Source organism: Stegostoma tigrinum, chromosome 3, assembly GCF_030684315.1.
Source record: "Stegostoma tigrinum isolate sSteTig4 chromosome 3, sSteTig4.hap1, whole genome shotgun sequence".
NCBI classification, from domain to species: Eukaryota; Metazoa; Chordata; class Chondrichthyes; order Orectolobiformes; family Stegostomatidae; genus Stegostoma; species Stegostoma tigrinum.
This window is the reverse complement of record NC_081356.1, coordinates 53431624-53459265: the sequence shown is the minus strand read 5'-3', so window position 1 is coordinate 53459265 and position 27642 is coordinate 53431624. Positions and strand designations below refer to the sequence as shown.

General features: G+C 41.5%; 1 protein-coding gene and 1 pseudogene across 5 annotated transcripts in view; both read right to left on the bottom strand.

Moving 5' to 3' along the window:
- The window catches only part of LOC125450827 (guanine nucleotide-binding protein G(I)/G(S)/G(O) subunit gamma-7), a 312586-nt gene that overhangs the window by 213820 nt on the left and 71124 nt on the right, over positions 1-27642 (bottom strand). The gene's annotated exons all lie outside the window — the stretch shown is intronic.
- LOC125451367 (U6 spliceosomal RNA) lies at positions 24273-24368 on the bottom strand (annotated as a pseudogene).

Genomic DNA, 27642 nt, shown 5'->3' with positions numbered 1-27642 from the left:
ACTGTCGGGTTTGCAGGCAGGCCCTACTCCTCTCAAAATATTCTAGGGAAGAGTCACCAGACCCGAATGTTAACTCTGATATTTTCTTCTCAGATGCTGCCACACCTGCTGAGCTTTACCAGCAACTTTGTTTTTGCTTGCAATGTTGATTCTGCTTTCTTCCTGTAGATGCTGGCAGATCTGCTGAGTTCCAGCAGAAATTTCTGTTTTTGACCCACAAAAGAAGCCTGACAGTTCCTAAAAGCAGGTAAACTGGAGGCAGGGGGTCTCTTAAACTGCACTTTGAGAGTTGCCACTTAAGGGACAGAAGGGCTGTTGAGGGGGATGGAGGGACAGGTTTTAAAAGCTGTGGTGCTAGGAAGGAGATGGAGGTTACTATATTCTGGAAGATACACCTGAAGGGCAAAGAGCAGCCTCCAAAGTTAGCACTCTTGTTCCTCCCTGCCATTTTAAAACCTTTAAATTAAGTAGGCCATCCAGTCCTACTCTGACTGTACTATATGTACAATACACCTTTGGAGATTCTGCTTTACAAGATGATTTTGAGGATGGACTGCTTCAACTGGCCTGTATTCAACAGAGGTTAGAAGAATGATCACAGGTTTAATTGAAATTCTAAATATAAAATTCTAAGTAGACTGGATAGACTACACGCAGGCCAGGTGTTTCCCCTGTTTGGGGAGTGTAGAAAAAGGGATCAGTCTAGATGGGCCACTTAAGACCAAGATGAGGTGCTAGTTCTTCTCTGAGGGTGGTCGCCCTGTGAAATTTGCTATCACAGGAGGCTGTGGAGACAACGTCACTGTGTATGTTCAAAAGAGAAGCTGATTTTATTACAATAAAGGAATCAAGTGGTTTTGAATGAAAGTAGGAGTTAGTTGTTGAGATAGAAGACCAAGCATGATCGTATGGAATGGGACAGCATGCCTGGTGACCTACTACTGCTCCTAGTTTCTATGGTTCAGGAATTCATGTTAGCACATCCAACGAAATTAAAACATGTAGAGGCTAGTGTATGGCCTAGATACAGGGCAGGGAGTTTTCCTCAGACTAGGCTGACACAAAAATTGTGAATTTTAATAAATTATGATTATTCCACCAACACATGTGGATGTCAGGAAAATAGAACATAGAACATAGAACAGTACAGCACAGAACAGGCCCTTCAGCCCACAATGTTGTGCCGACCATTGATCCTCATGTATGCACCCTCAAATTTCTGTGACCATATACATGTCCAGCAGTCTCTTAAATGACCCCAATGACCTTGCTTCCACAACTGCTGCTGGCAACGCATTCCATGCTCTCACAACTCTCTGCGTAAAGAACCTGCCTCTGACATCCCCTCTATACTTTCCACCAACCAGCTTAAAACTATGACCCCTCGTGCTAGCCATTTCTGCCCTGGGAAATAGTCTCTGGCTATCAACTCTATCTATGCCTCTCATTATCTTGTATACCTCAATTAGGTCCCCTCTCCTCCTCCTTTTCTCCAATGAAAAGAGACCGAGCTCAGTCAACCTCTCTTCATAAGATAAGCCCTCCAGTCCAGGTAGCATCCTGGTAAACCTCCTCTGAACCCTCTCCAAAGCATCCACATCTTTCCTATAATAGGGCGCCCAGAACTGGACGCAGTATTCCAAGTGCGGTCTAACCAAAGTTTTATAGAGCTGCAACAAGATCTCACGACTCTTAAACTCAATCCCCCTGTTAATGAAAGCCAAAACACCACATGCTTTCTTAACAACCCTGTCCACTTGGGTGGCCATTTTAAGGGATCTATGTATCCGCACACCAAGATCCCTCTGTTCCTCCACGCTGCCAAGAATCCTATCCTTAATCTTGTACTCAGCTTTCAAATTCGACCTTCCAAAATGCATCACCTCGCATTTATCCAGGCTGAACTCCATCTGCCACCTCTCAGCCCATCTCTGCATCCTGTCAATGTCCCGCTGCAGCCTACAACAGCCCTCTACACTGTCAACGACACCTCCGAATGAGGAATGGTAGGCCTGGGTAGTTCTTCCATGCCACACAGGTAGGTGCAAAATAATCCAACTGCATAAGATAGGCAGATATCAGAGATGTATCCAGTGAAGTGTTTGTTCTGTCATGTTATGCATCTTAGATGCCCTCCCACTGAGTCTGTAAATTCTGAAAAGATGAGCACTGAGAGGCACCAGCAAGCACAATCATCTACAGCATGATGCCACTACCGTATTTATCTCACCCTTCCTTCGCATCATCAATCCCAAGGGACAGTCCCTCCATGACATTCTAGTCCACTCCTCAACCACCACCAACAATTCATCCCCTTCCCACAACACCTTCTCATGCAACCACCAAAGGGGTAACATCTGCTTCTTACCTTTTGTCTCTTCATTGACTCAGATCACAAATATTTCTTCACTTTACATTTGCTTATTTCAATTTAGTGTACTGTAGCTGCTGCTGAGAATGTGGTCTCTTCTGCACTCTGTTTCATGGAATACTTCGCTCAAAATCTACAAACATGACCCCAAGTTTCAGGCTGCTTGTGATTTTAATTTGTCACGTTACTGTCACAATTATATTTGTGTCCTTGACCTGCTGCAGTGTTCTCATAAAGGTCAATACAAGCTCAAGTAACAACGTCTCATCTATCGATCAGGCACAATCCGAGTAGACTCAACACCAAATTCAACGATTTCAGACTATGAACTCCTAATCCAACATGTTCATTCATGTTTTTGGCTATGTTTGATTGTTTTTGTGCCTTTTTTTTGGATAAGACTGTTTATTATTCTGACATTTAAACCCACTTTAAACAAGTGTTTTGTCTTTTACAACAACCATTACCACTCCATTTGCCTCTTGCAAGGTGGTAGCTTTGTCATTTAATCTCCTCTGTCTTTGCCCTCCACCAGACCTTCTATTTCGTTCTTCCTCTCCTCTTTCAAAAGCATGTACCCCATCATAATTCTACCTTCCTTCAGTTCTGGATGAGAGTCATATTTGATGCGAAATGTTCACAGTTACTCAGCTTCCAACCAATGTTGCCTGCTTAAAAAAACAAACAAAACCAACACCTGATTTAGAAACACTCACTTCTTCAACAAAAAAATAGTTAATGCTCTGTTCTCTCATCCTTTACAGAAGGTCTACATCAAAAACCAATAATGATTTTTTAAAAATTATTACAGATCTCAGCACATGCAGACTCAGCTGCATCTGCCAGCACTGACTTCTGTGGATATAATGTCTTCTATGTCCATATTCTTCTGCCTCCTAGAAGAGTAAGGTTATTTGGATTACACTGTACTTTTCCTTCTATTCCTAGCTTTTGAATTCTACCTATTTATCTCCTATGAATCCAAAGTAAATTGAAAAATAAGTTTATTTTCCATCCCCCAGCCATCTCGATAAGCTTTTCTGAGGCACAATTTCACAGCCACTAGACACATTCTCTTAAGTGACCACTAGTGATGTAAAAAGAACATAGTACAGGCAGGAAACACAACCACATGAAGGATCAGGGATGGGGATTAGCAATGTAGAGGGGGTCTCAGAGAACCAGCTTACCTAAAGCTACCATAGTATTAAAACCTTTGGCCAAGTGGTTTAGATTAGACAACTTCTCAATGAATTCTCCATGAGCACCATCATAGGAAGCCTTTCACTTTCTTCAGACAATTAGAAGTGTGCTATAGATGAAGCTAGGGTTGGTTGCTTTCAGAGATTAAAAATGAAAAGAAAATTTATGATACTATCTTTCAGCCTTGTCTAATGGATTTAACTTCCCCACTTGCATTAATTAAAGATACTCTGCAACAATTATGCAAACAAGACTTCCCTTAGCTCTAAAAAAATGGAAAACACTGAATGATGAACATCACAAGTCTGTCATTGTGGTACACAGAGCATCCAATCATATAACTACTAATAATCACTTTGGATCATGTGAGATATGTTATCTCTCCTGATTTAAATAAAAGCACAGGCTTTTGAAATAATCTTTACAAGGCAGCCAGCATACACAAAGCATACTCCAGTTATCAACCTACTACATATTTAAGTTGTTGGGTCGATTTGCAAACGAAAATGTTCAGGGATAAATAAAAGTTGAATTAATTACAGTATAACCTACATTTATCCTCAGTTAACAAAGAATGATACTTATTATTGTGTTGAAATGAAAGTTGCCAGTAAAAATGTAAATAAACTATATCATTTGATTTCAAATATACATTTATTATTTTTAGCAATTTCTTAAGCTTACAAGTTGAACACTATCATGGAAGACACGTGTTTAAAAATTCTCCTGGAGATGTAACAGTAGCAAGTGCAAAGCATTTTAATTTACTGTTAACAATTAAATAATTATATTCAGCTCCCATTTCCCTTATCACAACTATAGCACTAGGTGTAATCATTTCACTAGGTAGCCAGTAATTCATTGTTGAGTTTTTATGGTCAAAAGGCTACTTTTCTTTTCCAGGAGGAAAAGTTTGCATTTTATAAAACAAAATCTTTTATCACATGACAGTAATTAATGACAGTTTTTCCCTTTTATCTACAAAGTTTTCATTGGCAATGAGAACTTTGGAGTAAGTGTGTTGTTGCACAACTTGCTCCCAGGCTGTTGTGATTGCAGGCATAGTACAGAGTTTTACAAGAAATAAGCTAGGAATCAATTTTGGTAAGTACCATGGAAGGCTTCTCCCTTTGAACCCTAGCAAATGTTTTCATGCTACTTTCCCAAACTCACCTTATTACCTTGTGCACCAGACTCCTGTGGCATCCCGCTTGGCATACTCTCCCATTTACTACAAGCAAAAGTACTGGGCACTGTTACAACCTCTCAGAGTTCCTACTGCCAGTGGCATCTATAAAGGCCAGTAAAGCACTGACAGTCCACTGTTCCTGTCAACTTTCCCAGAAATGTTGGGCAGAGGAAAATTGGCAGGTTGCTTTCCCAAGAGGAACCTTGAGATCCTAGTGTATGGGTAGTATGTGCAGTCACAGCCAACGTTGCATTCCCAAGATGTTGGTTCCTGGTGTCCAAGATGTTGGCCGAGAGGAGCAAGTGACAATCCTGAGTTGCTAGGTTACTGCTGTTACTTTTATGTCAGTAATTGTCACTGTTTATTTCCTATTCAGCAGGTGGGAGAATAAGAAACTTATGAGATGGGATGACATCATAATAGTCTGCTCATCTCAGTCACGAATGAGAATCACACCTCACCTTTCACCACATCATTGGAAAATGGACTTTCTGCTCTCTATGTTGGGAAGCTATTTTCTGCTGATCTCATGCAATTCTCCCAATTTCCTCATCAATAATCAAATTATTCAATAGCCTGGAAAATTCAGCCCTAATATTTTTATAGTGACAACGGCAAAAGTAATCCATTGGTTCCCAAGAGCTTCAGAATATGCTGAGGATGTTACAATATAGAGTATTATGTAAATCTTTTGTATCTTCACTAAAATGACATAGGAAATATTCACTGAGACTCATTAAGACATTTATTATTAAAAGTTCAGCTCTGTCCATGATCTGAAAGGAGCATAACTGTTCCAGTTTTAACACTACTGAACATTATCACCTTTAAATGCAATATTAACATGCAGTCCAATAACATGTAATGGGAAGTTAAAAGCCGATAATCTCAATTAGACATTGTTCCAGAAAACTTTTGGGGTGAAATATGATTGTTAATCATCAAAACCAAAAATAACCAACCATATTTTGTTACCAAGATAGTAGGAACTGCCGATGCTGGAGAATCTGAGATAACACAGTGTGAAGCCGGATGAACACAGCATGGCAAGCAGCATCAGAGGAGCAGGAAAGTTTCGGGTTGAGACCCTTCTTCAGAAATGGGGGAGGGGAAGGGGATTATTAAGTAAATAAGGAGACCGGGGAGGCAGATAGAGGATGGATAAAGGAGAAGATAGGGGGAGAGGAGACAGACAGGTCAAAGAGGCAGGGTTAGAGCCAACGAAGGTGAATGTCGGTGGGAGCTAGGAACCCTACATCGCCGAGGCCAGATGCTAGCTCGCTGACCTCCCCCTCCTATTACCCCCTTGATCATGACTCCAACCCCTAAGCACCAGACCATCATCTCCCAAACCATCCACAACCTCATCACCTAAAGTGACCTCCCACCCACAGCCTTTAACCTCATCGTTCCTCAACCCCGCACTGCCCGCTTCTATCTCCTTCCCAAAATCCACAAACCTGATTGCCCTGGTCGACTCATTGTCTCTGCCTGCTCCTGCCCCACCGAACTCATCTCCACCTATCTGGACACCATTTTTACCCCTTGGTCCAGGAACTCCCTAACTACGTCCGTGACACCACCCACACTCTCCACCTCCTCCAGAACTTCCAAAACCTGGGCCCCAACACCTCATTTTTACTATGGACGTCCAGTCCCTATACACTTGCATTCCCCATGCGGATGGCCTAAAGGCCCTCTGCTTCTTCCTGTCCCGCAGGCCCAACCAGTCCCCCTTCACTGACACCCTCATTCACTTATCCAAACTCGTCCTCACTCTCAACAACTTAGAACATAGAACATTACAGCACAGAACAGGCCCTTCGGCCCTCGATGTTGTGCCGACCTGTCATACCAATCTGAATCCCAACTAACCTACACTATTCCATGTACGTCCATACGCTTATCCAATGACGACTTAAATGTACCTAAAGTTGGCAAATCTACTACTGTTGCAGGCAAAGCGTTCCATTCGCTTACTACTCTCTGAGTAAAGAAACCACCTCTGACATCTGTCCTTTATCTTTCACCCCTCAATTTAAAGCTATGCCCCCTCGTGCTCGCCGTCACCATCCTAGAAAAAAGGCTCTCCCTATCCACCCTATCTAACCCTCTGATTATTTTATATGTCTCAATTAAGTCACCTCTCAACCTTCTGCTCTCTAACGAAAACAGCCTCAAGTCCCTCAGCCTTTCCACATAAGACATTCCCTCCATACCAGGCAAAATCCGAGTAAATCTCCTCTGCATCCTTTCCAAAGCTTCCACATCCTTCTTATAATGCGGTGACCAGAACTGTACGCAATACTCCAAGTGCGGCCGCACCAGAGTTTTGTACAGCTTCACCATAACCTCTTGGTTCCGGAACTCGATCCCTCTATTTATAAATGCTAAAACACTGTATGCCGCCTCAACAGCCCTGTCAACCTGGGTGGCAACTTTCAAGGATCTGTGTACATGGACACCGAGATCTCTCTGCTCATCTACACTACTAAGAATCTTACCATTAGCCCTGTACTTTGTCTTCCGGTTACTCCTACCTAACTGCATCACCTCACACTTGCCTGCATTAAACTCCATTTGCCACCTCTCTGCCCAGCTCTGCATCTTATCTATGTCTCTCTGCAACCTACTGCATCCTTCATCACTATCCACAACTCCACCGACCTTAGTATAGTCTGCAAATTTACTAACCCATCCTTCTACATCCTCATCCAGGTCATTTATAAAAATGACAAACAGTAGTGGACCCAACACCGACCCTTGCGGTACACCACTAGTAACTGGTCTCCAGGATGAACATTTCCCATCAAATACCACCCTCTGTCTTCTTTCAGCAAGCCAATTTCTGATCCAAACTGCTATATCTCCCACAATCCCATTCCTCTGCATTTGTACAATAGCCTACGTGGGGAACCTTATCGAACGCCTTGCTGAAATCCATATACACCACATCAACTGGTTTAATCTCATCTACCTGTTTGGTCACCTTCTCAAAGAACTGAATAAGGTTTGTGAGGCACGACCTTCCCTTCACAAAACCGTGCTGACTATCCCAAAACTTCTGCTTTCATTCCTCCCACTTCCTACAGACAAAGGGGGTGGCCATGGGTATGCGCATGCGCCCAAGCTATGCCTGCCTCTTTGTAGGGTACATGGAACAATCCCTCTTTCAAAGCTACACTGGCCCTATCCCCCATCTCTTCCTCCATTACATTGATAACTGTTTCAGCACTGCCTCGTGTTCCCACCAGGAGCTCAAACAGTTCATCCACTTCAGTAACACCTTCCATCCCAACCTTAAGTTTACCTGGACCATCTCTGACACCTCTCTCTCCTTCCTAGACCTCTCTGTCTCCATCTCTGGCATCCACCTGGAAACCAATATCCATTTTAAGCCTACCGATTCCCACAACTACCTAGAATATTCCTCCTCTCACCCACCTTCCTGTGAAAAGGCCATCCCCTATGCCCAATTCCTTCGCCTTCACTGCATCTGCTCCTAAGGTGAGGCATTTCCACTCCCGAACAACCCAGATGTCGTCTTTTTTCAAGAATCGCAACTGCCCCTCCACAGTGATCGAAAATGCCCTCGACCGTGTCTCCCGCATTTCCCAGAACTCATCCCTCACACCCCCAATCCGCAATAAGAAACAAAATAGAATCCCCCTTATCCTCACGTACCACCCTATCAAGCTCCAAATCCAACGCATCATCCTCTGACACTTCCGCCATCTGCAATTTGACTCCACTACTAAAAATGATTTTCGCTCCCCACTCTTATGTGCTTTCCGGAGGGACCACTCTCTCCATGACTCCCTCGTCCGCTCCACACTCTCCTCCAGCCCCACCACCCCTGGCACTTTTCCCTGCAACCGAAGCAGGTGCTACACCTGCCCCCATACCTTCCCCCTCACCCCTTTTCCAGGCCCTGTGTTCACCTGCACATCTGTTAATGTGATATACAGGATCTGCTGTTCCCGTTGCAGCCTCCTCTACATCGGGGAAACCAAGCGGAGGCTTGGGGACCGCTTCGCAGTCCTGCGCTCAGTTCACAACAAACAACTATACCTCCCAGTCACAAATCATTTCAACCATGGAACACCCCACCCCCCTCAACCCCGACTTCTCGGATGACATGTCCATCCTGGGTCTCCTGCATTGCCACGATGCTGCCACCCAAAAGATGCAGGAACAGCATCTCATATTTTGCGTGGGAACCCTGGAGCCCTCGGGTATCAATGTGGACTTCACAAGCTTCAAAATCTCCCCACCCCTGACCCCAGCCCAACTAGCCCCCACCTCCCTAATGATTCCTTCCAGCTCAAGCCCTACCCTCATCTCCTACCCACTAACCTCACCCTGCCTCCTTGACCTGTCCATCCTCCCTGGACTGACCTATCCCCTCCCTAACTCCCCATCTACATGAAGAATGAAGAATTCACGTTTTAAATCTGACATATTGTCAGTTCAGTACACACTGGCACAATGAGTGAGTCATGGATAAAAAATTTGGGTTAACAAGAAGAGAAACTGTATAAATGAGGCCAATGAGAAGCAACATGATGACATCTATAAGGGGGAATATCAGCACACTCTTGAATTAACAGAGAAACATACATCAACAGCATGTTTTCAAGGAAGGGTCATGGTTCTCAGCGCTGGATGGCATTAACAAGACACAACTTTACCCCAATTTCAAAGTGGTGATTGATATTGGTAATTTTCTCTAGATCGTCAAATGCTCATCTGGTCATCAGAAGCAGCAACAAAATAAGTGACAGCTAACTCAGGATAAAAGCAGGAAATATTTTTGGATTAGCCCACAGCATCTCACATTCTTTTGGATATGAACCTACTGAACTGCAATCTTGTCAATTCTGTAAATGCTTCATTAAACTTTATGAATTTTTCAGTTTACTTCATATCATTCCATACACATAGAAGGTGGAAAGTCCAATAATCAGGTTGGCACTATGATAAGGTATGGCATTACAAATTATTTTTATTTTTAAGTATATACAGAAAGTTATTGAAATGCTTGTTTGTCGCAGCAGGTAGAACAGCCGAGAACAACCCTGAAGCACTGGAAGTAGTAATTCCATCAGACAAAAATAAACACTGCTGATTCTAGCTTGTTTTTTGGGGTAGTTTTATTTTGGCGAGGAGTAGACGAAAGTACAGGGAGGTGGGAGGAAATGCAGGCAATGATGTTTTGCAATTGCAAGTCAGGAACACACAGGCATAAAATTAGGAAGCCATAATGTAGAATTTTGAAAGAAGAATTTTCTAAATCTGAAGTGGTATTACAGACCTTCAGCAATTTGGCAACTTGGCTCAGGGCTAGGAAGGCTCTTTTAACATAGATTATAAAGAGTGGACACAGAACATTGAAATTCCCATTGATACACCCGATAGCAGTGTGACAGAGCTGGTTAAGATAAATTTAAAATATGAATATTTACAAAGAAAGTTACAATACAACATGCCTCATAACAGATATCTTTCTCTCTTATTCACACCCCACTGGGCAACTGTTCCAGTGATTTCAAGTGCTCAAAACCCTCTAGATCATTCAAGTAGATCAGGCTATGACAATAACAACAGAGAGAAGCTTTTCAAGGTTTTTCCTTTAATTTTATTCAATTGGAATAGAACTTTAATGCTTTAATCTGAGATTTGATACAGATATTCTATATTGCATATGACGATGGAACACGAGGAGCACGCTCATGAGTAATTCTTGACAGAGAGTAGTAGTAGAAGGGAGTTTCTCAAATTGGAGACCTGTGACCAGTGGTGTTCCACAGGGATCTGTGCTGGGACCACTGTTGTTTGCGATATATGTAAATGATTTGGAGGAAGGTGTAGGTGGTCTGATCAGCAAGTTTGCAGATGACACTAAGATTGGTGGAGTAGCAGATAGTGAAGGGGAATGTCAGAGGTTACAGCAGAATATAGATAGACTGGAGAGTTGGGCAGATAAATGGCTGTTGGAGTTCAATCCGGGCAAATGCGACATGATGCATTTTGGAAGATCAAATTCAAGGGCGAACTATACAGTAAATGGAAAAGTCCTAGGGAAAATTGATGAACAGACAGATCTGGGTGTTCAGATCCACTGTTCCCTGAAGGTGACAACGCAGGTCAATAGGGTGGTCAAGAAGGCATATGGCATGCTTTCCTTCATTGGGCGGGGTATTGATTATGAGAGTTGGCAGGTCATGTTGCAGTTGTATACGACTTTGGTTCGGCCACGTTTGGAGTACTGCGTACAGTTCTGGTTGCCACATTACCAAAAGGATGTGGATGCTTTGGAGAGGGTGCAGAGGAGGTTCACCAGAATGTTGCCTGGTACAGAGGGTGCTAGCTTTGAAGAGAGGTTGAGTAGATTAAGATTATTTTCATCAGAAAGACGGAGATTGAGGGGGGACCTGATTGAGGTCCACAAAATCATGAGGGGTATAGACAGGGTGGATGGCAAGAAGTTTTTTCCCCAGAGTGGGGGACTCAATTACTAGGAGTCATGAGTTCAAAGTGAGAGGAGGAAAGTTTAAGGGAGATATGCGTGGTAAGTTCTTTATACAGAGGGTGGTGGGTGCCTGGAACGCGCTGCCAGCGGAGGTGGTAAACGCAGACACATTAGCATCTTTTAAGATATATTTGGACAGGTACATGGATGGGCAGGGACCAAATGGACACAGACCCTTAGAAAATAGGCGACAGGTTAGAAAGAGGATCTCGATCGGCACTGGCTTGGAGGGCCGAAGGGCCTGTTCCTGTGCTGTAATTTTTTTTGTGCTTTGTTCTTTGATGTTAACTGGACTGAATGGAGAAGAACAGCTTTCCCATGGAATGAGAACTGTAATAATCTCAGCTGTGCATACTGCAGCAATGCGTCTTGACAGTTAAAAAGAGGAACTGATGAAAACATCAGGTTCAGATTATTCCTCAGAAGTAATTTTGCCTTCAAAGCCAAACCTCACACAAGGTCAAATATACAATCTAGAAAATTACAAATGTATTTTGTAAATTTGGCACTTTATTCTTAACGTCATTCGTATTTTTCACAAATTTACTGTGTTTCATCAATTCAAAGAATTCTAGTGTTATCTTTACGTTACCAGTGTATAGCTTTTTTGCGCCAGTGCTTTTGGTTAATCTTCATTTACAGCACTGTTCCTTTCTATTAACATTCATATAGAATTAGTAAGCATGTTATTCAAGTATAACAAATATGTGAATTTGTACTGCAAAAGTGGCAACCACCACAGCTATCACTTTCTTCTTTGTGTAAATTCTGTTCTTATGAGTGTACAAAAGCTGTCAGTTCTCTCCGAAAGAATCCATTCCACGGAAAGTTGCTTTAATCAGCCAGGTAACAAAATACTGACTTCCTAACTTGAAAACCATTCCGTACTCATACTGTGTGCTTGGCATTTTACAATAGTACTTTGTATTCATAGTCTTATTTTCCGTAAAAAAAACTATAGAAATGATACAGCATAGTTGGGGGCCATTCAGCCCATCTTGTCCATACTGACCCAAAAGCAGCCAGGTGCCCTTTCTCGGATAACAAAGTGTGAAGCTGAATTAATACAGCAGACCAAGCAGCATCTCAGGAGCACAAAAGCTGACATTTTGGGCCTAGACCCTTGATCAGAGAGGGAGCACAAAAGCTGATTTTTGGACCTAGGCCCTTTCTAATGCTGTTTTTCCCCAAACGGCCAATAGCCCTGCAGTTTACGGCACTTAAGGTGCAGATCCAGACCTTTTTTGAAAGGGTTTAGGGCCTCTGTCTCCACCAAAAGCTCAGGCAGTGAATTCCAGACACCCATTACTCTCTGCATAAAATGTTTTTTCCTCATGTCCCCTCTAATCCTTACACCACTTAGCTTGAATCTAAGACCCCTGGTTTTTGAACCCCTACCAAGGGAAACAGGATCTTCTTGTCTACCCTATCTCTACCCCTCACAATTTTGTATGCCTTGATCATGGGTGATAATGGTGGCTCAGTGGTTAGCACTGCTGACTCACATTACCAGACACCCAGGTTCAACTGTTTGGAGTTTTCACACTATTGCCGTGTCTGTAAGGGTTTCCTCCCATCATCCAAAGATGTGCAGGTTAGGTCAACTGGTCATGCTAAATTGCCCACAGGGTTTAGAAATGTGTAGGATAGGTGGATTAGCCAAGGGAAATGCAAGGTTACAAGGACAGGGTAGGGAGTGGGTCTGGGTGGGATCCTGTTCAGAGGATCAGTGTAGACTCAATGGACTCTCCCACACTGTAGAGATTCTACGATTCTATAGAGCACATGACCTTCTCTGTTGTAAGGAAAACAACCCCAACCTCTCCAGTCTCTCTTTGTCGGTACTATTCTCTAGCCATGGCAACATTCCAGTAAATTTTCACTGCAGCTTCTGCAGAGCAACTATGTCCTTTCTTATGTGGTGACCAGAACCACACACAACACTCCAGTTATAATTCCACCAGAGTACTGTTCCATCATTACATCTGTATTTTTGTATTCTCTACCTCAGCCAATGTAGAAGAACATTCTGTATGACTTTTTTACAATCTCGTATATCTTACTGCCAACTTTAGGGGCCTGTGCATTTGTATACCAAGATCGTTCACTTCATCTATCCCTTTCAGTATACAGGTATTTCTGCCATAATGCATATTTCATTAACACAAATGAGCTGTTACATGATTAATAGTGATAATGTTTGGATAACACAAACTTTTCGCTGTATAGGTATAGCAATTTTCTATGGTGATTTTATACAGCGTGTTCTTTTTTTCTACTGCGTTATAGGAGAAGTACCTGTATTCCCATTTATTATGTATTCCCTTTTGCTGTTTGACCCTCCTGAATTACCTCATATTTATCAGAGTTGAACTCAATCTGCCACTTCACTGCTGATTCCGCTAACCGTTCTATATAATTTTGGAGCTTACAGTTTATAACTCTGCACTGCACAGTCGATTTTTGTGTCCTCTGCAAATTTCAAAATTGTGCCTGCCATGTTGAAGTCCAAATCATTAATGTCAAAAACAAACAGCAGTGGTCCCAACACCATGCTGTGCAGAATACCATTTGAAACCACTTTCCATTTGCAAGCGCAACCAATGGTAATTATCCTTTCTTTCGTGTTAGTCAGCCAACTTTGGATCCAATTCAACACCTTGCTGTGTATCCTATAGTTTTTACTTCATTGACCAACCTGCCATGTCAAACCTTGTCAAATGTATCACTAAAATCCAAATAGACAATATCCACTGATCTTACCCTCATCAAACATCTTTGAAATTTCCTCGAAGAATTCAGTCAAATTAATAAAACATTATCTTTTCTTAACAAGTGTTTTTGAAACCTAATTACTTTTGGTCTTCTTGAATTGCTAACTACATCACTAACTAATGCTCTATCTGCAGTTTCCAGATCTGAATCTGACCCATCTAAGCCTACGCTTTGGCTCTTATCCCTCCTGCCATCTTAGTTTAAAATCTCACCGAGGGAGCCAAAGGGTGGCACGGTGGCTCAGTGGTTAGCACTGCTGCCTCATGGCGCCAGGGACCCAGGTTTGATTCGAACCCTGCTATCAGTGCCTTACACAAGTGCACTAAGACTTCTCTACACTTATGCTCCAACGTCTTTACGAGTTTGTAAGTTCTCCTGCCTCAGTGCCATCCTTCCCTGCGAGTTCCGGTTTCCTCCCACAGTCCAAAGATGTGTAGGCCGGTCTAATTTACCTCATAGTGTCTAGGGATGTGCAGGATAGGAGGAGTAACCATGAGAAATGTGGGGTTGAAGGATAGGATGGGGTCTAGGTCTGATTGGAATGCTCTTCAGAGGGTTGGTGCAGACTTGATGGGCTGAGTGTCTTCGTTCTGCACTGTAGGGATTCTATGATTCTAACTGGCAAAAGCTCATGCGCAAATATTTCTCCAAGTTCCAAAGTGAAAATTAATCATGACAAGATGCATTTTAGTGGAAAAGAAAATTAAGTGTTCAATAACAAGAAGTTCACCGTTTCCTATTGCACCACATTGCCTTTTTCTAATGCATTTCTTTCACATTTGGTTTGTTTTAGGTCTTGTCTTTTCAAATGTGCTTGAGAATCTTCGTCCAATGCATGATCAGTAGCGTAAGAAAGGAAGGCAAGTAGTCTCCTGGGCTTGTGAGAAACAAAGACATTAAAAGTCTTTAGACAAAAAATACGCATTGTTCTAACAAAGACATATATTCTTAACAAAGTGGTGACAGCATGGTACTTTGAGGTCTAAGTATGCGTATTCATAGAGCAATTCAACACATATTGGAACTTCGAGTGAATGTAACACACACAAATAAAGATTCAAAGTTCTACACCCCTCCGCAATTGGGTTGGATTAACTTTACCCTGTATCTGAGAACACTGTGTACGTCCACTCTACTTCTACAGGGTAATATTGCAGGGTTTGTGAGAGGGCACTTATTATATAAATTTCCAGAACAGATGCTGCTTGTTCCTACGTAGAGTCGATTCTCGTGTAGCATATACCATTCTTCATATTCATTCATGGGACTTAAAAGTGGCTGCCAAAGCCAGCATTTGCTTCCCATCCTGAAATGCCCTCAAACTGAGTGGCTTCGTAGGCCAATTCAAAGAGTAGTTAAGTGCCAAACACATCTCTGAGAGCCTGGAGTCACAAGTGAGCCAAACTAGGCTAGGATATTAGTGAACTCGATATGGGTTTCTTACTTTTAACAATGTTAGTGATCACAATCACCATTACTGGGACTAGTGTTCAATTCCAGAATTACTTAATAAATGCAAGTTACATCATTGGCTTCAGAGGATATGAACTCATGCCCCTGAAACAATAGCCTGGGCCTCGAGATTATCAGTCTAATGACATTAAGGAGGGATGGTGACATCATAATAATGTGATTAATAGTAAGTTATTGAGATATGCAACTGACAACAGATGCAGATCCAAAGGAGGAGTTTTAAAATAAAGAAAATCACTTTTCTCAAGTCCCACGGATGAAGCCCATCAGGACCTCTGAACCTTTAGCAACAAATCATTCAGTATCGTGCCCGGTAATAGAAATTTTCTTGATCTTCTCTCTCACTTACACATTTTTGTTTTATAGCTATTTCTAGGATATTATGAATATGCTCTACAGACAAGATCAATGCAAGATACCACTTCAATTCTTCTACCATCTCCTTATTTTCTCTTATTAATGCTCCAGACAGTTTTCTATGGGCTAACACTCATGTTATTAGCCTTTTTTAAAAATACATACGGAAATTCTTACTATTTTATATTCCTAGCTATTTTTTCCTCATACTCTAATATTTTCCTCCCTATTAACTGTGATAGTCACCCTTCTGGATGTGAGTTTGCTCGCTGAGCTGGAAGGTTAGTTTTCAAACGTTTCGTCAACATTCAAGGTAACATCATCAGTGAGCCTCCGATGAAGCACTGGTGTTATGTCCCGCTTTCTATTTATCTGTTTAGGTTTCCTTGGGTTGGTGATGTCATTTTCTGCATTGGTGATGTCATTCCTGTTCTGGAGTGGATGGTAGATTGGCTCCAAATCAACGTGTTTGTTGATGGAGTTCCGGTTGAAATGCCATGCTTCTAGGAATTCTCGTGCGTGTTTCTGTTTGGCTTGTCCTAGGATGGATGTGTTGTCCCAATCAAAGTGTTTGGTAGACGCTGGTTTGAAGTTCTCCATTGACTGTTCAAACAGTCAATGGAGAACTTCAAACCAGCGTCTACAGGAAAACAACACATACAGACCAAATACTGAACTATAGGAGCAACCATCCCAACACCCACAAACGAAGCTGCATTAGAACATTATTCCAACGAGCCACCACACGCTGCAGCACAGAGGAACTACAAAGAGCTGAAGGAAATCACCTATACAGTATATTCAAAAAGAACGGGTACTCAAAGAACACAGTCCGCCGATTTCTCAGCAACAAACCCAAACAAACAGACAAAACGGGCCCAGAAAACATAACCACTCTCCCCTACATCAAAGACATTTCCGAAATGACTGCCAGACTACTCGGACCTCTTGGCATCAGGGTAGCCCACAAACCCACCAACACATTAAAAGAGCAGCTAATGAACTTAGAAGACCCTATACAGACAACAAGCAAAACGAACGTCATCTACAAAATACCTTGCAAGAACTGTGACAAACACTACATTGGACAAACAGGCAGAAAGCGAGCCACCAGGATACATGAACATCAACTAGCCACAAAACGACATGACCCACTATCACTAGTATCTTTACATACAGATGAAAAAGGACACCACTTTGATTGGGGTGGCACGGTGGGTCAGTGGTTAGCACTGCAGCCTCACAGCACCAGGGACTTGGGTTCGATGCCAGCCCCGGGCACTGTCTGTGTGGAGTTTGCACATTCTCCCCGTGTCTGCGTGGGTTTCCTCCAGGTGTTCCGGTTTCCTCCCACAGTCCAAAGATGTGCAGGCTAGGTGGATCAGCTGTGCTAAATTGCCCGTAGTGTTCAGGGGTGTGTGGGTTATAGGGGGATGGGTCTGGGTGGGATGCTTGAAGGGGCGGTGTGGACTTGTTGGGCCGAAGGGCCTGTTTCCACTCTGTAGGGAATCTAGTCTACTCCAAAACACATGAATCAAAGAGAGAGTGAGATCATAGATAATACCTGATTGAGACAACACATCCATCCTAGGACAAGCCAAACAGAGACACGCATAAGAATTCCTAGAAGCATGGCATTCCAAGCGGAACTCCATCAACAAACACATTGATTTGGAGCCAATCTACCATCCTCTGAGAAAAAGAACAGGAAATGACATCAACAACCCAAGGAAACCTAACCAGATAAACAGAAAGTGGACATAACACCAGCACTTCATTGGAGGCTCACTGATGATGTTACCTAGAATGGTGACGAAACGTCTGAAAACTAACCTTCCAGCTCAGCGAGCAAACTCACATCCAGAACCTCAACCTGTGCTACAAATCTTCTCAAAACTCGATAGTCACCCTTCTTCATCTAAACACAGCAACACATCAATCTGTTTCTATTTCACATATTTACTTAGCTTTCCCTTAAATGTGGTTATTGCTACTCAAATTAACTACTCCATATAGTAGCATGTTTTAATCACTTCCTGAATCCTCATTGGATTTGTTCATGTTCATTTTATATTTATGGTCTCCTAGTCCTGGTCTTCCCTACAAATGAAAACATCTCTGTATTTACTCTCAAGGATCTTAAGAGAGCTCTCTTCAGCTACTCTTCAGTTTGTCTTTACACTGGAATTGAAATTGTTCAATCTCCTTTTAAAGTTAGAATTTCTCAGATCTGGTGTCCTCTCAAGAATATGGAGACCAGAAGTGTTCACAGTGCTTCATGTTTAAATTTAACCAAAATACTATGCATGTTTAACAAATCACAGCTAGAATATTTTGATGTTATTCAATTTTATCTTTCCAGAAATAAATTCTGGTGCTTTGTTTGAGTAATTTTGTGGACTTATTAACTCCTGTTTCCCTTTTAATGGTCTATGAGTCTGAATGCCCTGATCTCTCACTTTTCTACCCCATTTAAACACCAACATTCAACAAGTGTGCAGCTTCTTTGTTCTTCCTACCAATTATCACTTCATACAAATCCACACTGAAGTTCATTTGTCAATTACGCATTCTTACAATATATTTATTTACATCCAGTATATAGTCACCCTTTGTATCAAGTACACACACCAATCTGTGGTAATCTACAAATTCTGATCCCTGAACCCAAATCATGCATTTAATTAATGAATCACAATTGTTTCAGCAGACGTTCTTCTGGAGCACCATTAGATTAACTACTTTTATTTAACCCTTCAGTCTGCTGGTTGCCTCCAATGCCATAAGTTATGTGCCTACACAATATCTTTTGAAATCCTTATGAAAATGTGTTATAACTATTGCATTATCCTCATCTACACTGTATCTTATTTCTGTAAAGAATTTGATAAGGTTTATCAAGCATGATTTTCCTTTTCAGACTTTGTATTATGTGATCTTTCTTATGTAATTTGTTTCCAAATATTTTATTCCCATCTTGAACAAGCTTTTGAGTAATCCTAGCTACTGCCAACATGAAGTTGGCTGATCCACCTTTCCTTGGCCTTTTGTTATCTCCGCTTTTAAACAAAGGAATCATATCAGCTGTTCACTCATTTTCTGGTATTATTACTTTTTCTGATAAGCAGTAGTACCTTTGTCACAAAGATAGTAGGAACCGCCGATGCTGGAGAATCTGAGATAACACGGTGTGAAGCCGGATAAACACAGCCGGCCAAGCAGCATCAGAGGAGCAGGAAAGCTTGACGTTTCGGGTCGGGACCCTTCTTCAGAAATGGGGGAGGGGCAGGGGATTCTGAAATAAATAGGCAGACCAGTGGAGGCGGATAGAAGATGGATAAAGGAGAAGATAGGGTGAGAGAAGACAGACAGGTCAAAGAGTAATAATACTTCGGCAGTAAAGAAAGAGGGGAGCTGCCAAATCTGCAAGAACAGGGTTTAGGGGAATACTGCTGGTCAACACATCTGGGTAGACACATTGCTTATGCCAAGATTTTCAGAGAGGAAAGTGTGTAACACAATGTATATGAATTAGAGGACATGAGACAAGTGATTCAAAAATAAGGTATTCTTAGAAATTCTAGGACAGTGGCCATGCTGGGTAGCAGTTTAGAGAGGCAGACAACCACTTCCTTCGATGGTGGTCTCACCAATGCCCTACCAGCAAAATCTCACTTAGCTTTCAATGCTGGTAGCCAGATTGGTAAAACTTGGATCATAACAACGGATTGACTTTTAAGCAGACTAGTGAACTTCTTACAATATGTTCTAGCTAGCTGAAAACAAAAAAAAAGTACTTTTAGGGTTCTAAACCCTAACAATAAATTCTGTTCCACAATTACTCTCCTGTTGCACCAGGTTAGACACATTTTGTAACAGTGACAATATACCCATATCTGTGAATACGTGTGTGTTGACTGTGACTCAGTTAGGAGCACACTTGCTTTGGAAATGAAGAAATGCTAAATTCAAGACTCAGTCTAAAGCTTGAGCACAGAAATTATACCTTATATTCCACTTTATTACTGAGAAAGCATTACATTGTCAGAGGTGACATCTTTTGAATGAAATATAAACTGAGATATTATCTGCTTTGATGGATGAAAGATATCCCAACACACTGTTTCGAAGGAGAGTTAAGTGCAGCGCTGACACTGAAGTTCGGCTCTTAAGTAACATCACACAAAAAGCTATTATCTATTCATTATCAGATTGGTGTTCGTGTTTGATCTGTCCCCTTACCCTGTCCAATCTTCCCATCCAACATGGCAAAGGCGAAACATGTGCCCATGCGATTTAAAGTGGTACATAATCCTCATGTCAGTATCGCCAAACACAGCCTTCCAAAAACACTAAATTATCAAGGGCTAAAGGCAAAAGGAAATAAATACAATAACTACCATTTGAGAAAAAAATACATGGGAAACTAATGGGTTGCATCCTAGGATTTTAAAGAAAGGTAATGTTCTTGGTAGCAATCTTGCGAAAACCCTTAGATTTTGGAAGGATAGGAAACGTCCAAGGTAACACCCTTGTTCAAAAATTCAGGAGGCAAACAAAAACGTAACCATAAGTTAGTCAGTTTGACATCAATCATTTGGGGAAATTATAAAGGATGTAAAAACAGAGGTCATAGTATTGTAGATGGTGTATCAACATGGACAGAGGATTGGATACCTAATAGAAAACAGAGTTGGGACAAAGGGGGCATTTTCAGAATGGTAACCTGTAACTGGTGCAGTGCCTCAGGGGTCAGAGCTGGGGACACAATTATTAGATGTTGGAAGTATATGCACAATCGCCAAGTTTGCAGATGATAAAAATATGGGTGGAAATACTGATGTTGCCACAAAAAGTCTACAGAAGGATATGGGCAGGGTAAAAAAACTTGGCAGATGGAAAATAACATGAGATGATATGAGGCTAGGCACTTTGGCAGCAGAATAAACAGCTGAGTATTAGTTAGATGGGGAAAAAGACTGAATGACCCTAAAATACCAGAAAGGTAGCATCCAAGCTTACCAAATAATAGGGAAAAAATTTAATCTTGGCCTTTATTTCAAAGGGAATAGGGTATAAAAATAGGGAGGGCTAAAACTTTACAAGGCATCAGTTAGACCAGGATACTGTGAACAGTTTGGCCATGTTATGTAAGGGAAGACATACTGGCAGGGAGAAATCCAGAGAAGGTTGATTAAGTTGACACAGGGAATGCAGGGAATGTTTTTCCTACAAAGACAGGTCAGGCTTGTACTCATTATAATTAAGAATAAGAAGAGGAAACTTTATCGAAGATATTATCCTTAGGGTTCTTGACGGGAGTTGGTCCAGAGACGTTATTTCCCTTTCTGGGGGAACCTCAGACCAGAGGGCATACCTTGTAAGGAGCTACACATTTAAGACAGAGATGAGGAGGATTATTTTTTCCTGTCTCATAGTGGTGAATCTGTACAATTCTTTACTGCAGAGGGCTGTCGAGGCTGGGTGATTAAATATATTCAAAATTGAGATTGATTTTTAATCAGTAGGAGAATCAAAGATTATGGAGCAAAGGCAGAAAAGTGGAATTGAAGATTATCAGATCTCACAGGGTGAGGTTTTAAAATATACTTCTCTGAATTTTCAGTCAGGAGAAATGTTCTCAACTCATACCCGAAAAAGAATGCCATCCAATGCTCCAGCAATGAAACACCCTTGACTCTGTCAAATTTTTAACCACGAGTTAAGTAATTAGTCTCTTTCACTGATGATTCTGGATAGGAGTGAAAGTAACAGGGTAGTTGTTATGGGGAACTTTAACTTTCCAAATATTGACTGGAAACGCTATAGTTTGAGTACTTTAGATGGGTCAGTTTTTGTTCAACATGTGCAGGAGGGTTGCCTGACACAGTACATAGATAGGCCAACAAGAGGCGAGTCCACATTGGATTTAGTACTGGGTAATGAACCAGGCCAGATGTTAGATTTGGAGGTAGGTGAGCACTTTGGTGATAGTGACCACAATTCGGTTACGTTTACATTAGCAATGGAAAGGGATAAGTGTATACCACAGGGCAAGAGTTATAGCCGGGGGAAAGACAATTATAAGGCGATTAGGCAAGATTTAGGATGCACGGGATGGGGAAGAAAACTGCAGGGGCTGGGCACAATTGAAATGTGGAGCTTGGGCACAGTTACTGCGTGTCCTTGATAAGTATGTACCTGTAAGGCAAGGAAGAAGTGGTCGAGTGAGGGAACCATTGTTTACTGAAGAAATTGAATCTCTTGTCAAGAGGAAGGAGGAGGCTTATGTAAAGATGAGGCGTGATTGCCAAATTCAGGGACGGAGAAGATTGCTAGGGTACAAAATTTGTAGCAGCTACTGAATATGATACCTTTGGTCTTCACAATGTTTAACCAGAGGCAATTTCTCTTCATCCGGATGCCAGATATGCAATCTGATGAATCAGCGAGTGTGGAGAACTTGAGGGGTATGCTGGTATGATTAGAGGAAGGGCTGCAAATTGATGATGTCACTCGGCTCGTGATCCAGGGCATGGTTATATAAATCCAGGGACACTAGTTTCAATCACACCACGATAACTGAGAAACTTAATAACATCAATTAACTAATCTGGAATAAACTGCCAATCTCAATAATGATGATCATAAATTACTGAATCATTGTAAAAACACAACTCCAACATCCATCACGTGCAAATTCCTCGGTAAAATCACTTCGTCTGACTTAGAACCACAAAGCCATTTTATCACTGTAGCTGGGTAAATTCCTGAAACTCCCACCTAAACAGCGCTGTTGAGCAACACACACAAGAGTCTTCAGCATTTCAAAAAGATGATTCAGTTTGACCTTCCTAAGGCAATTGAGGATGGATAACATCAGCAACATTCAAAGCTTTCCAAATTAAAGCTTAGTGCCAGCTGTGTAATTGTGAAACTAACACTGTATTTGAATGATAAGAAAGTGTGAAGCTGGATGAACACAGCAGGCCAAGCAGCATCTCAGAAGCACAAAAGCTGACGTTTCGGGCCTCGACCCTTGATCAGAGATTCTCCAGCATCTGCAGTTCCCATTATCACTTGTATTTGAATGATATTGCTAAGAAGCAACATTTAGATCTGAAACAGAAGGAGACCCAAGGCTAGTTTCATGGATATGAGAAGAATTAATGGTACAACAGCAAGAAGAAAAGCCTTGCCAGTTAGAATTACGAATGGAATATGACAATTACTGCCAAAATACAATGGAGGGTCACTGGAAAAGGATAATGTAGTCAATGATTTTGAAAGCTTCTGACAAGATGGGCTGAGTTGCTATTGCCGTAGTATATGAATCGAAAATGAGTAGAATGTTGAGTAATTGTTTACTATTGGAGACATATAGGATGATACATGTGATTGTTAAGGGCTATGCTGTATTGTGGTAAGGATGGAAGACTGATTGGAGTTAATATTGAGATTAAAAATCCCAAGCCAACAGAAAATTTAGAAGACATGACTGAAACCTTGAGCCAAGAGATTTGGTTAAAGGAGAGTCAGAGAAAGCTGGGCTCAGGCATCATAAAGCTTAACGAACGATGACTGACTTGTACTCTAGAATGAACAAAACAATAAAATTAGTGAAAAGCTTCAACTGTTGCCACAATTTGATGCCATTTTGAATAGTTTAAGAATAAGAAGAATAAAAAAGATAATACTGAAAGAAACTCCATCTTCAGTCCACTGCCTTCGACATCGGTCCTGAGCTGTCACACCTTCGCCAGTTGCACTGGATCCACTGTCAGACCAGCATTCTTCACGCAATATGTCTTTGTCACTAGGCCCACCTCACTGATGGGGCGCTAATGCCAGGCTCACAATCACACGGCAACCTGGAGCCAGTGCCTCACCAATAATCAAGAGTCCTTGTTCCAGGCCTCCAGACATCCCTGGTTCCACAACTGCCACTGCGTCAATGACACCTGGAGAACCCGCTCCGAGCACAGTCCACACCGCTGCTGCCTAGCCAACGGCTGCAGGCCCTATTCCAGGCGTACCACAACCTCCTACTTGATGTTATCTTCTCTGCTGCTCCTGACATGAAGATGAAGAAGAAAAATAAAGGAGAGAAGACAAAAAGGAAAGAAGGTCCAGGAGCCTGAACACTGCTTACTGTGCTGGCTCTGCTATCTTGAATCTGTTCCACTATTAGTGAGGAGAAGGGACAAACTATTTAAGTTTGCTGCAAATCTCTTAAGAGTCCCGACACTGCAGAATGAGGCCATTTGGTCCTTTGAGTGTGGACAGACCCTCCAAAGAGCAATCTGCTCTGAACTAGGCCACCACCCTATCGTTATTTCCTTACATTACCACTGCGCCACAACAGCGCCCCCCAAAAAATGGAATGTTTCTCAAATTTGTAAGCCATCTTTGTGCAGTAGCCAAACTAATATTCTCTGTGTTGTTCCGACTTTAGTATACATCATGATGCCACAGCTCTTTATACACAGTTACTCTGCACTTCTTTATTGTTCAGAATTGAATTTATTTTAAAACTTCTGGGTGTCTTCCAAGTGTCATTCTTAATTATTACAACATCATTCATAGAATAACACTGTCATTTTTACCAGAGAAAAAGGTAACATGCAGCTTTGGATTACTGAAACTGTGCGTACAAAAGACATTAATTATTGCTATTTTTCTATTTGCCTTCCAGCAAGTGTGGAAATTCTCTACTCAGGTATGTGCCATCCTATACAAGCATCTAAATCTTCTGTCTAATACCAGGAATCTTCTCCCTCAAAGTGATGCAAATGACAAGCATGCTTTACTCTGTGATGGGAATGTGGAACGCGGAGGATGTGGGAAAGCTTTGGCAATTTAATTGAAAAGGTGATGCAAAGATCTTCCACTGTCAATGCTGGTAACACAATTCTGAAACTTCACAGTTGTGTGTTGTAGCTGTGTAGTAGGTGATGTTTTCATCACTATCTAGAATTATTCTGACAAACCGTTTGAAATGTGGGTTTTACTGACATTTACTGTGCAGAGTTTTTCCAAGTTATAATGCTTTTTATATATTAGATGTAGTATTTTAATACACTACACTAAGCAAACGACCTAGAATTGTATGATCAGAAACATTAATTAACTACTTAAAAAGAAATTGGACAACAATGCAGCTGTTCAATTTTACATGCAACAGCAACTTTGACTAGTGTTAAGGACCCCAGGATTGATCAACTATTAAAAGACATTTTGAGAAAATATCTTACACCAGCAGAAGAGATAGTCTGCCTCCTTTGGTTTCAGTCAGCCATTTCTGCTAGGAATATCCACTTTAAGTTTTATTAAATAAGGGAAAACATATGCTCCGGCATACTCAACTTGGCAAGAGAGGCTCTCATATCAAAAAGTCAGAAAGAGGGGGAGAGACAGATAGAGAGAGCTCTCTTTCTCTTTGTTTTGTGCTGTTTGGCAGTCATATACATCAAACTGGGGCATGTAATCATGAGATGATGGAGCTGCAGAACTAGTTTAGAAATAGCTATCTTGCAAGTGCAACTTCATATAGAACAGCAACACTTTTGTTCTAATTGATTTCCATGGAACAAAGAATAATTGCCAGATTTCAACTGAGTGTGCTGTATTCTACTAATTTCTATATTTTGTTAGTTTATAATTAGGCCTCATTTAATCAGTAATTTTCACAGTGCTTTCCTTGAGGGTCAGTATATGTAATGGAAAATGCTAAGTGCAATAGCTAGTACATCCAACAAAGCTATGTTACAATTCCTGAGTTATAGCATTAACCAAGCAGTAAAAGCGTAGAACTCAATTGTGTGGCTTTGCAGTGACACAAAAGTCTTCAACTAGCCACACATAACTGAGCATCTTTAAACTACTGTACTTTTATAGATACTCAACTTAAAAGGGCTGCAGGCTTAAATTATTCACGTACTCCAAAAAAATGAAGGAAATGTTGGATGCAAGGTCCTTATAAAGGAGGAGCCATTTCTACCAAACCTGAGAATACTTGGTAAAGAAACATAAAACTTAAGCAGTTTTACCTCGAGCATGCAGGATTGAAACACTGAGAAAATATTTCTACTCAACGTTCCATAATGGAAACAACACAAACCTCCAAGTCACACACCATCCTGGAACAATATCACTATTCCTTTACTATCACTGGGTCAAAATCCTGAAACTTCTTTCCATACAGCATCATGGGTACTAGCTACATCCCAAGGACTGCAACTGTTCGAGAAGAAAGCTTACCGCCATCTTCTCCAGAACAATTAAGAATGGTCAAGAACTGCTTGCCCAGCCATTGATGCCCACATCCCATGAACAATTTCTTTCAAATCCCAGGACTAATTTTTGGTTATTTCTTGATATTAAAATAATCAGTGAAAACTTAATAGTTTTTCCTCTAAATTTCACCAGGTCCATCTCCACTTTTTTTTATTACTTCTCTGTCTTTCCATTAACAACACAAGTTTAGCATTTTTTGAATTGCTAATAACAACTGATTTTAATCTGCTGATTTACCTGCACAAAGTACATTTCACATCTTCACTTTGCCTCTTCTGACAGATTACCATGAAAGACTGGTTGGAACTATCTTACTCATTTAAAGAATAATACCTTCTAAGTGGGTGACATGCTGTATGTTACAAAATTCACACAACACATATGCAGTCCAATAATTAAATGTCTGAAAAGAACTGGGTAGAATTTATAAAGAAATACGTATAAAATAATGATCATCCCTTTCCTTTTTAAAGGGGAACGAAAATATCTTTAAATAAAAACCGAAAAGAATTGCAGATGCTGAGAGTCAGAAACAAAAATCAAAGTTGCGGGAAAAGCTGAGCAGGTCTGGCAGCATCTGTGAAAGAAAAAACAAAGTTAATGTTTCGGGTCTGGTGACCCTTCCTCAGAACACTAAGACCCTAAACGTTAACTCTGTTTTTGCCTTCACAGATGCTGCCAGACCTGCTCAGCTTTTCCAGCTACAGTAGAAACTGCAGATGCTGGAGAATCTGAGATAACAAGGTGTAGAGCTGGATGAACACAGCCAGCCAAGCAGCACCAGAGGAGCAGGAAAGCTCTACACCTTGCTTTCTGAGCTTTTCCAGATACTTTGTTTTTGTTGATTCACAGCAACCTCAGTTCTTTCAGTTTTTATTTAGTATTTAACTCACTGCCACATCTCTTCTAGGCATGCCCACCTTGAAGAAGTTCTGCTCCTCTCACCAGCGGGATTTCCGTTCCAATCTTTCTTCTTGCCCACCATCAATAATTTCACTGTTACTCCTGGTGTCTGACCACGTATTTGCTAAAACTCATTTCCACAGCCATATCACATTCCTCAGTGACTGCCTCTGGCTCAAACTCACTCCAAGTGGACTGCAAATGAAGTATCATCCCTCCTGTTTTGAATCCTCCCAGGATCACAGATATCTCCATGACGTTCAACATTCCACAGGCAGCTGCTCTCGCTGCATCCTGAGATCGACACTCAGTGCCACGCGGAGCCACATGCACACACTCAACCTTTCTCTCCAACAGCATCACGTCACACTGGCTCAGGGCTGCACCACTCCACAGTTCCACTTCATTCTCTGGCTCATTCGTCATGCTAACAATAAACTTTTTTGTTACCTTTCAGGCATCAAGGCCCATAAGATGCAACAACTCAAAGATACTCATGACGCTCTGGAGCCTTCCTCTCCTCCCATTCCCTCTGACTCCATC